The following is a 10000-nucleotide window of genomic DNA, read 5'->3' on the forward strand; positions in this document are numbered from 1 at the left end:
GTGCGGCCGGTTGCCCCGATAACCATCGGCACACGCTGGGCCCTGGAGCGGCCGGTTGCCTCGATCACCATCGGCAAAAGCTGGGCACTGGTGCGGGCGCTTGCCTCGACCACCATCGGCACACCTGGGCCCTGGTGCGGGCGCTTGCCTCGACCACCATCGGCACACGCTGGGCACTGGTGCGGGCGCTTGCCGGCACACGCTGGGCCCTGGTGCGGTCGGTTGCCTCGAGCACCATCGGCACACGCTGGGCCCTGGTGCGGGCGCTTGCCTCGACCACCATCGGCACACGCTGGGCCCTGGTGCGGGCGCTTGCCTCGACCACCATCGGCACACGCTGGGCCCTGGTGCGGCAGGTTGCCTCGAGCACCATCGGCACACGCTGGGCCCTGGTGCGGTCGGTTGCCTCGACCACCATCGGCACACGCTGGGCCCTGGTGCGGTCGGTTGCCTCGATCACCATCGGCACACGCTGGGCCCTGGTGCGGGCGGTTGCCTCGACCACCATCGGCACACGCTGGGCCCTGGTGCGGCAGCTTGCCTCGAGCACCATCGGCACACGCTGGGCCCTGGTGCGGTCGGTTGCCTCGATCACCATCGGCACACGCTGGGCCCTGGTGCGGGCGGTTGCCTCGACCACCATCGGCACACGCTGGGCCCTGGTGCGGCAGCTTGCCTCGAGCACCATCGGCACACGCTCGGCCCTGGTGCGGTCGGTTGCCTCGACCACCATCGGCACACGCTGGGCCCTGGTGCGGGCGGTTGCCTCGACCACCATCGGCACACGCTCGGCCCTGGTGCGGTCGGTTGCCTCGAGCACCATCGGCACACGCTGGGCCCTGGTGCGGCAGGTTGCCTCGACCACCATCGGCACACGCTGGGCCCTGGTGCGGGCGGTTGCCTCGACCCCCATCGGCACACGCTGGGCCCTGGTGCGGGCGCTTGCCTCGACCACCATCGGCACACGCTGGGCCCTGGTGCGGCAGGTTGCCTCGACCACCATCGGCACACGCTGGGCCCTGGTGCGGGCGCTTGCCTCGACCACCATCGGCACACGCTGGGCCCTGGTGCGGGTGTCACGGGCTCCGACCTTAGACTCAGAATCCGTGCGGCCTTAGGCTTGGAATCTCGTCCTTGATGCCTAAGTCAGCCTAAAACACAAGCGTGCGGGCACTAGAACAAAGGGAAGGGCTGATTACGCAAGTTAAAGAGAAACAGGACAGAAAAACAGAATTCTGGAAATGCTCTTGTATTCACTGAAACAGAAGTGTTTGATGGTGTACAAATGAGGGTGGAGCAGCCCTCTATTTATAGTTGAGGCTCCAGCTACAACTTAATGGCAAATCCCTAAAATAAAGGCTACAATCATGGGATTACATTTAATCAAGATGCTGGTTCCTGATTTTCAGGGTCAACCAAATCTGCCAGGATGCTGATGCTGATCCTGCCTGGTTCCAGAACCTTCCCTTGCGTATTCAGCACCTCGGGCCCTTCTGGATGTGGTGCGGGCAGCCCAAATGCCAGGCCTTGGTCTCATGAGTTGGCCTGCAAGATGGGCGGGCGTTTGGAGCTCGTTTGATAGGCTTTGCGCACTGATACCCGCCAGCACGCCTGGTCTGCGGGCCTCAGCTTCTGGCTCGCCTGCTGGTCTGGCTGATGTGCCTGGCGCGCCCGCCCAGGGCGTGACATTCTCCCCCACCTGATTGCGCAACGCCCTCGTTGCGTCTTCTGCATGGTATCGCCTGATCTGGTCCCCGAACTGCCATAAGTCCTCTGCTGGTTCCCAGCTCGCCTCACTGTCTGGAAGTCCCTTCCAGCGCACCAAGTACTCATGTCTTGGTTGATAGTTCTTCCGTCTCACCTCCCGGTCAGCCATAATGCTGTGGACCTCCTTCTCATATGAGGCCCTTGCTCCCAATGGTGCACGCTTTGACTCTGCCCGTCCTGGATCTCCCTCATCCTCATGGAACGGCTTGAGCATGCTCACATGGAACACCGGGTGTACCCTCGGCTTGGGTGGCATATCCAGCTTGTAGGCAACCTTGCCTACCCTCTTGACTACTCGGAAAGGTCCCTCATACCTCCGGACTAGGCCTTTGTGCAGCCCCCTGTGGCGCACAATGGGATGCAGCTTCACCAACACCAAGTCTCCAACCTGGAACTGCACATCCCGCCTCTTCTGGTCTGCCCACTTCTTCGACCTCTTGGCCGCCTTGTGTAGACAAACTCTGGCCAAGTCAGCTTGCTCCTGCCATGCCTTGGCAAACTTGTATGCTGCTGGATTCGGCCCTGTATAACCTGCAGCAATCGAACCGGGTGTTAGTGGTTGTTGCCCTGTCACAACCTCAAATGGGCTCTGGTTCGTTGCCTCGCTCCTTTGCAAGTTGTAGGAAAACTGCGCAATATCCAGTAGCTTTGGCCAGTCCCTTTGTGTGGCACTCACATAGTGCCTGAGGTAGACCTCCAGTAGTCCATTCACACGTTCTGTCTGCCCATCGGTCTGCGGATGCATGCTGGTGGAAAAGTTCAAGTCTGACCCCAACAGCTTGAACAACTCAGTCCAGAACCTGCCCGTGAAACGCCCGTCCCGATCACTAACAATGGTCCTCGGCACTCCCCAGTACTTCACCATGTTCTTCAGGAACAATCGAGCTGCCTCCTCGGCTGGGCACTCCTTGGTTGCTGGAATGAAGATTCCATACTTGGAAAACCTGTCCACCACTACCATGATGCTTCCAAACCCCTCTGTCTTGGGTAGACCGACTATAAAGTCCAGAGAAACACTCTCCCATGGTCGCTCTGGCACTGGCAATGGCTCCAAGAGACCCCCTGGTTTCTTGAGCTCCACCTTGTCCTGTTGGCACACAAGACAAGTCTTCACATAGGCCTCCACATCGTCCCTCATGTGCGGCCAGTAGTACCGGTCCTCGATCAGCGCCAAGGTGCGGCTCACTCCTGGGTGTCCAGCCCACCTTGAATCATGACACTCTTGCAAAACTTCCTTGCGGAGCTTCCCGTGCTGCGGCACAAACAGTCTACTGCCCCTGGTGTACAGCAACCCATCCTGCAACCAAAACCGCCTAGTCTTACCTTGCTGGGCGTACTCCATCAGAGCCTTGGCTGTAGGATCATGCGCAAGTCCCTCCTTGATGCGCGGCACCAGTGACCCCTCTGGTTGGCTAATGGCAGCAAGGTTAGCCTTCCTGCTCAGGGCGTCTGCCACTAGGTTCGCCCGTCCTGGCTTGTACTCCATCTGGAAATCAAATTCTGCAAGAAAATCTTGCCATCTCGCCTGCTTGGGGGACAGCTTCTTCTGCGTCTGGAAGTAGCTGGTCGCCACATTATCCGTTCTCACCACGAACCTCGACCCCAACAGGTAATGGCGCCAAGTGCGCAAGCAGTGCACCACTGCAGTCATCTCCTTCTCTTGGACCGTGTACTTGCGTTCAGTCTCGTTCAGCTTCCTGCTCTCAAACGCGACTGGACGTCCCTCTTGCATCAACACGCCCCCTATGGCAAAGTCTGATGCATCCGTATGCACCTCATACGGTTTGGCATGGACTGGCAAGGCCAAGACTGGCTCCTCGGTCACAGCCCGCTTCAACCTGTCAAAGGCTTCCTGGCACCCTGCGCTCCACTCCCATGCTCTCCCTTTCTTGAGCAAGTCAGTCAATGGCGTGGCTATTGCTGAGTGACCCTTGATGAGGCGCCTTTTGTAGGACAAAACCGTGAGGCTAGGGGGGCCAGAGCGGACAATACCTCACAAGGGTGTGAACCGTGGCGGAAGGCTGATCTGGGACGCCGGAAGGGTGAATGCCCGGGTCCCGGAGCCGCGCGGGTTCGGAGCTTGAGTCTCGACCCGTGACAAGTGGGCGCTCCACTCCCATGCTCTCCCTTTCTTGAGCAAGTCAGTCAATGGCGTGGCTATTGCTGAGTGACCCTTGATGAAGCGCCTGTAGTAGTTAACCAGCCCAAGGAACGATCTCAACTCAGTGACCTTGGCTGGCGGTTGCCACTCCAGGATGGCGTCTATCTTGCCTTCATCCATGCGTATCCTGCCACCTCCCACTATGTGGCCCAGGAATGGGATCTCCTGCTGGGCGAATGAGCACTTCTCCCTCTTGACAAACAGCTTGTGCGCCCGCAACACCTCGAACACCTGTCTCAAGTGGTCTACATGCTCTCCCAAAGTCTGGCTGTAGATCACAATGTCATCCAAATAAACCACAACAAACCGATCAAGGAATGACTGAAGTACCTTGTTCATAAGGGTGCAGAATGTTGCTGGGGCATTCGTGAGTCCGAAAGGCATCACCAAGAACTCATACGAACCATACCGCGTGACACATGCTGTCTTTTGCTCATCTCCCTCCGCGATCCTGACTTGATAATAGCCTGACCTCAAATCCAGCTTGGTGAACCACCTTGCGCTCCCAAGTTGATCGAACAAGTCCGCAATGAGTGGGATGGGGTACTTGTTCTTAATGGTCAGCTTGTTCAAAGCCCGGTAGTCTATGCACAGCCGCAACGACCCATCATGCTTGCGCTGGAATAGAACCGGTGCACCATAGGGTGCTTTCGATGGCCTGATGAAGCCAGCATCAACTAACTCCTTGAGCTGCTTCCTCAACTCCTCCAACTCTGGTGGAGACATTCGGTAAGGGGCTCTGGCTGGTGGCTTGGCCTCGGACACCAGCTCGATCTTGTGGTCCACCTCCCTCTTAGGTGGTAGCTTGCTAGGCAGCTTTGCGGGCATCACATCACTAAAGGTCTTCAGCACCTTTAGCACCTCCAAGGGTGACTCGGTCTCCTTCTCCCTTGGCTCATCATATTTCAGGGCTGCCAAGAAGGTGTCTTCTTGTCTGCTTACCGCCTTGGCAAATTGGATGGCTGACACCACCCGTGACCCAACTCCAGACCCTCTCCTCAATGGTACTAGGCATTGGCACCGTGCATCCAAGATGCAAACACAATCGGCAAAAGGCACAAGGAGGGCGTTAATCCGAACAAGGAAATCCAACCCAATCACAAACTCATAGTCGTCAAGGGGTATTACCTCAATGGTCTCCTTGCCTTTCCAATCTCCAAGCTGCAACTCCACTCCCCGTGCTACTCCAATGGCTGGAACTTCCTTGGAGTTCACCGTCTTAATGGTACCAGTCCCTTTCTGCACCTTTAGTCCGAGCTTCCGGGCTCCATCACCTGAAATGAAAAGATGTGAGGCACCTGTGTCCACCAGTGCGCTCACCTTCTGACCCGCAACCATCAGATCCGCAAACATCAAGCCCTTTGGCTTGCGGCTCCCCTTACTCTGGACAGCATTGAGCACCAACGACCCAAGCTTTGCTGCCCCTGACTCTGGCTCCTCGTCAGACTCCCTGTCTACAGCAGCCAGCTTGCCCTTCTGCGGGCAATTGCGCGCTATGTGGCTCCCTCCACATAGGTAGCATGCTAGTGGTTCTCGGTCCCCCTTTGCTTTCCACTTGCCTGCTGATGGCTTCCTCTCGCCATCCTTGGTTGAACGGTCTCGGTCTCCATCCTTGGACTCCCGGTCACGGTCCTTCCCATTGGACTGCTTCTTCCGGTCCCTATCGTCCCTGCCCTTACCCTTGGGCTTGGTAGACTCGAACTTGTTCAGAGGCTTGAACTCTATCAACGCCTCGGCAGTGGTCATGGCTTTAGCCAAGTCATGAACTCCCCTCCTTTGTAGCTCATGCTTCACCCACGGCTTCAGCCCATCCATGAAAGCAAAGAATGCGTCCTTCTCGCCTAGATCCGAGATCTGTAGCATCAGTTCAGAGAATTTTTGAACATACTCTCTTATGTTCCCTTGCTGGCTCAACCTGCGCAACTTTGCCCGTGCCTCATCATCGGCATACTCCGGGTAAAATTGTTCTCTGAACTCCTTTTGGAACTCTGCCCAGGTTCCAATCTTGGCGTTCCCACGCCGGACATCATCACACCTGCGCCTCCACCACAATAAGGCTACATCAGTGAGATACATAGCAGCGGTGCTTACCTTTATCGCCTCGTCTTGCATGCCCATGGCCTGGAAGTACTGCTCCATACCCCAAAGGTAGTTGTCTACTTCTTTGGCCGCCCTAGTCCCCTTAAACTCCTTAGGCTTGGGGACATCCAATCTGGATCTGGACACTCCAGCAAACATGCCATTCCCAATGGCAGTCTTGCAAGTCACGAGCTCACTGGTAAGCTCCTCCATCCGCTGGCGCATGGCCTCCATGCCATGGCGCATGGCCTCCATGCCATCTCGCAAAGTCAGAACTTCCGCCTCCAAGGATTCATTCTTTTGGGTGATCGCATCTAGGCCATTGTTGAGAGCAGCTGCTAGCTCACTTTGGATCTCCTCCCCCATGGAGTCTAGCGATGCAATGTGAGTTTCTACTTCCTCCAGCTTCTCCCCCATGTCGCCTATGGTCACCTCCACCTTGGCCAGCCTACCGTCCATGGTAGACCAGATATCTCTAGAACAAGCTTTCTTGCCTCTTCCTCGCCCATGCTCCTGGGCCTCTGGTTGTTGGCTAGCAACGTCGCTTTGGGATGCCATCTCCTCAATCACGATCTAACCTGCACAACACAAACACGCAGAATCGAACTTGCTCTGATACCAACTGTCACGGGCTCCGACCTTAGACTCAGAATCCGTGCGGCCTTAGGCTTGGAATCTCGTCCTTGATGCCTAAGTCAGCCTAAAACACAAGCGTGCGGGCACTAGAACAAAGGGAAGGGCTGATTACGCAAGTTAAAGAGAAACAGGACAGAAAAACAGAATTCTGGAAATGCTCTTGTATTCACTGAAACAGAAGTGTTTGATGGTGTACAAATGAGGGTGGAGCAGCCCTCTATTTATAGTTGAGGCTCCAGCTACAACTTAATGGCAAATCCCTAAAATAAAGGCTACAATCATGGGATTACATTTAATCAAGATGCTGGTTCCTGATTTTCAGGGTCAACCAAATCTGCCAGGATGCTGATGCTGATCCTGCCTGGTTCCAGAACCTTCCCTTGCGTATTCAGCACCTCGGGCCCTTCTGGATGTGGTGCGGGCAGCCCAAATGCCAGGCCTTGGTCTCATGAGTTGGCCTGCAAGATGGGCGGGCGTTTGGAGCTCGTTTGATAGGCTTTGCGCACTGATACCCGCCAGCACGCCTGGTCTGCGGGCCTCAGCTTCTGGCTCGCCTGCTGGTCTGGCTGATGTGCCTGGCGCGCCCGCCCAGGGCGTGACACGGGCGCTTGCCTCGACCACCATCGGCACACGCTGGGCCCTGGTGCGGCAGGTTGCCTCCACCACCATCGGCACACGCTGGGCCCTGGTGCGGGCGCTTGCCTCGAGCACCATCGGCACACGCTCGGCCCTGGTGCGGTCGGTTGCCTCGAGCACCATCGGCACACGCTGGGCCCTGGTGCGACAGGTTGCCTCGACCATCATCGGCAGCCTTGACCACCATCGGCACACGCTGGGCCCTGGTGCGGGCGCTTGCCTCGACCACCATCGGCACACGCTCGGCCCTGGTGCGGTCGGTTGCCTCGAGCACCATCGGCACACGCTGGGCCCTGGTGCGGCAGGTTGCCTCGAGCACCATCGGCACACGCTTGGGCCCTGGTGCGGCAGGTTTCCTCGACCACCATCGGCACACGCTGGGCCCTGGTGCGGGCGGTTGCCTCGACCACCATCGGCACACGCTGGGCCCTGGTGCGGGCGCTTGCCTCGAGCACCATCCGCACACGCTGGGCCCTGGTGCGGCAGGTTGCCTCGAGCACCATCGGCACACGCTGGGCCCTGGTGCGGCAGGTTGCCTCGAGCGCCATCGGCACACGCTGGGCCCTGGTGCGGGAGCTTGCCTCGAGCGCCATCGGCACACGCTGGGCCCTGGTGCGGCAGGTTGCCTCGAGCACCATCGGCACACGCTGGGCGCTGGTGCGGGCGCTTGCCTCGACCAGCATCGGCACACGCTGGGCCCTGGTGCGGCAGGTTGCCTCGATCACCATCGGCACACGCTGGGCCCTGGTGCGACAGGTTGCCTCGAGCACCATCGGCACACTATCGGCCCTGGTGCGGGCGGTTGCCTCGACCACCGTCGGCACACGCTGGGCCCTGGTGCGGGCGGTTGCCTCGAGCACCATCGGCACACGCTGGGCCCTGGTGGGTTTAGGCACATCTTCAAATTTCTGCCGTGCCAATGCCATTTTTATGGCTTGTAAATTCATACAATGGTCCCCTAAGCCTTCACGTGAAGTTTCGTTGGAAGATGACTCGTTTTCTATTTTTCATGATTTTCAAAACTTTTTGCGGTTCGGGATTTTTTAAAATTTTTTTATAAGGATTTTTGGCCCCAAATTTTGTAGGCATGATCCTTCTATTTTTGTTGGCATGCACAAAAAAATTCAGCTAAAAACTCGAAGTAGAGAAGATTTTGTGACCGTTTGAAAAAAGTGTCCCCATTTCAGACACTTTAACGGCTACTGGTAGCAAACCTGTAAAATCTCAAATGCTCTTTAAGGGGGTGTGAATTCTCAGAGGTTTGATGAGGGATAGGGGGCCAACACAAGGCCAAGTACCAGCACCCATCGCACATCATGTGCGCACACCCCCCCGGCCCCCCTCCCAATCGCCGGAACCCCAATGCCGCCGGTCAGGTTCTCCGGCGGTACTCCGGTGATGCTCCGGCGATGCTCCGGCGATGCTGTCCCGAGTGAAAAAAATGCGGCACCAGCACATGCTGGAGCCAAGCATGGGCACCGTGGCTCAAAATCGAACTTCGGCCAAGGCCTCGACCATCAATGGCACATGATGACGCATGGTGATGGCACATGCATCGACCATCATCGGCATAGGCTGCCCTTCGGTACGGGCACTTGCCTCGACCGCCATCGGCACAAGCTGGGCCCTGGTGTGGGTTGTTGCCTCGATCACAATCGGCACATGCTGAGCCTTGGTGCGGGCGGTTGCCTCGACCACCATCGGCAGACCCTGGGCCCTGGTGCGGCCGGTTGCCCCGATAACCATCGGCACACGCTGGGCCCTGGGGCGGGCGCTTGCCCCCAGCACCATCGGCACACGCTGGGCCCTGGTGCGGGCGGTTCCCTCGACCACCATCGGCACACGCTGGGCCCTGGTCCGGGCGGTTACCCCCAGCACCATCGGCACACGCTGGGCCCTGGTGCGGGCGGTTGCCCCCAGCACCATCGGCACACGCAGGGCCCTGGTGCGGGCGGTTGCCCCGAACACCATCGGCACAAGCCGGCCCTTGGTGCGGGCTCCTGGCTCGACCACCATCGGCACACGCTGGGCCCTGGTGCGGGCGGTTGCCTCGAACACCATCGGCACACGCCGGGCCTTGGTGCGGCCGGTTGCCTCGACCACCATCGGCACACGCTCGGCCTTGGTGAGGGCGCTTGCCTCGACCACCATCGGCACACGCTGGGCCCTGGTGCGGGCGCTTGCCTCGACCACCATCGGCACACGCTGGGCCCTGGTGCGGGCGCTTGCCTCGAACACCATCGGCACAAGCCGGCCCTTGGTGCGGGCGGTTGCCTCGAGCACCATCGGCACACGCTGGGCCCTGGTGCGGGCGGTTGCCTCGACCACCATCGGCACACGCTGGGCCCTGGTGCGGACGGTTGCCTCGAGCACCATGGGCACACGCTGGCCCTTGGTGCGGGCTCTTGCCTCGACCACCATCAGCAGAAGATGGCCCCTACGTCGAACACCATCGATACATGCCGGGCCTTGGTGTGGGCACATGCCTCGAGCTGGTGCGGGCGGTTGCCTCGACCACCATCGGCTCACGTTGGCCCTTGTTGCGGGCACATGCCTCGACGACCATCGGCACCTGCGCACCCTCGGTGTGGGATTTGCTTGTTTGGAAAAAGTGTCCCCGTTTCAGACATTTTAACGTCTACTGGTAGCATATCTGTAAAATCTCTAATGCTCTTTAGGGGGTGGTGGTCCGGCACCCCCTCTCCCCCCCCCCCCACGGGG

The sequence above is a fragment of the Durio zibethinus genome, unplaced genomic scaffold (assembly GCF_047325235.1).
Source record: "Durio zibethinus cultivar Kanyao isolate XHJ-2024 unplaced genomic scaffold, ASM4732523v1 HiC_scaffold_387, whole genome shotgun sequence".
NCBI classification, from domain to species: Eukaryota; Viridiplantae; Streptophyta; class Magnoliopsida; order Malvales; family Malvaceae; genus Durio; species Durio zibethinus.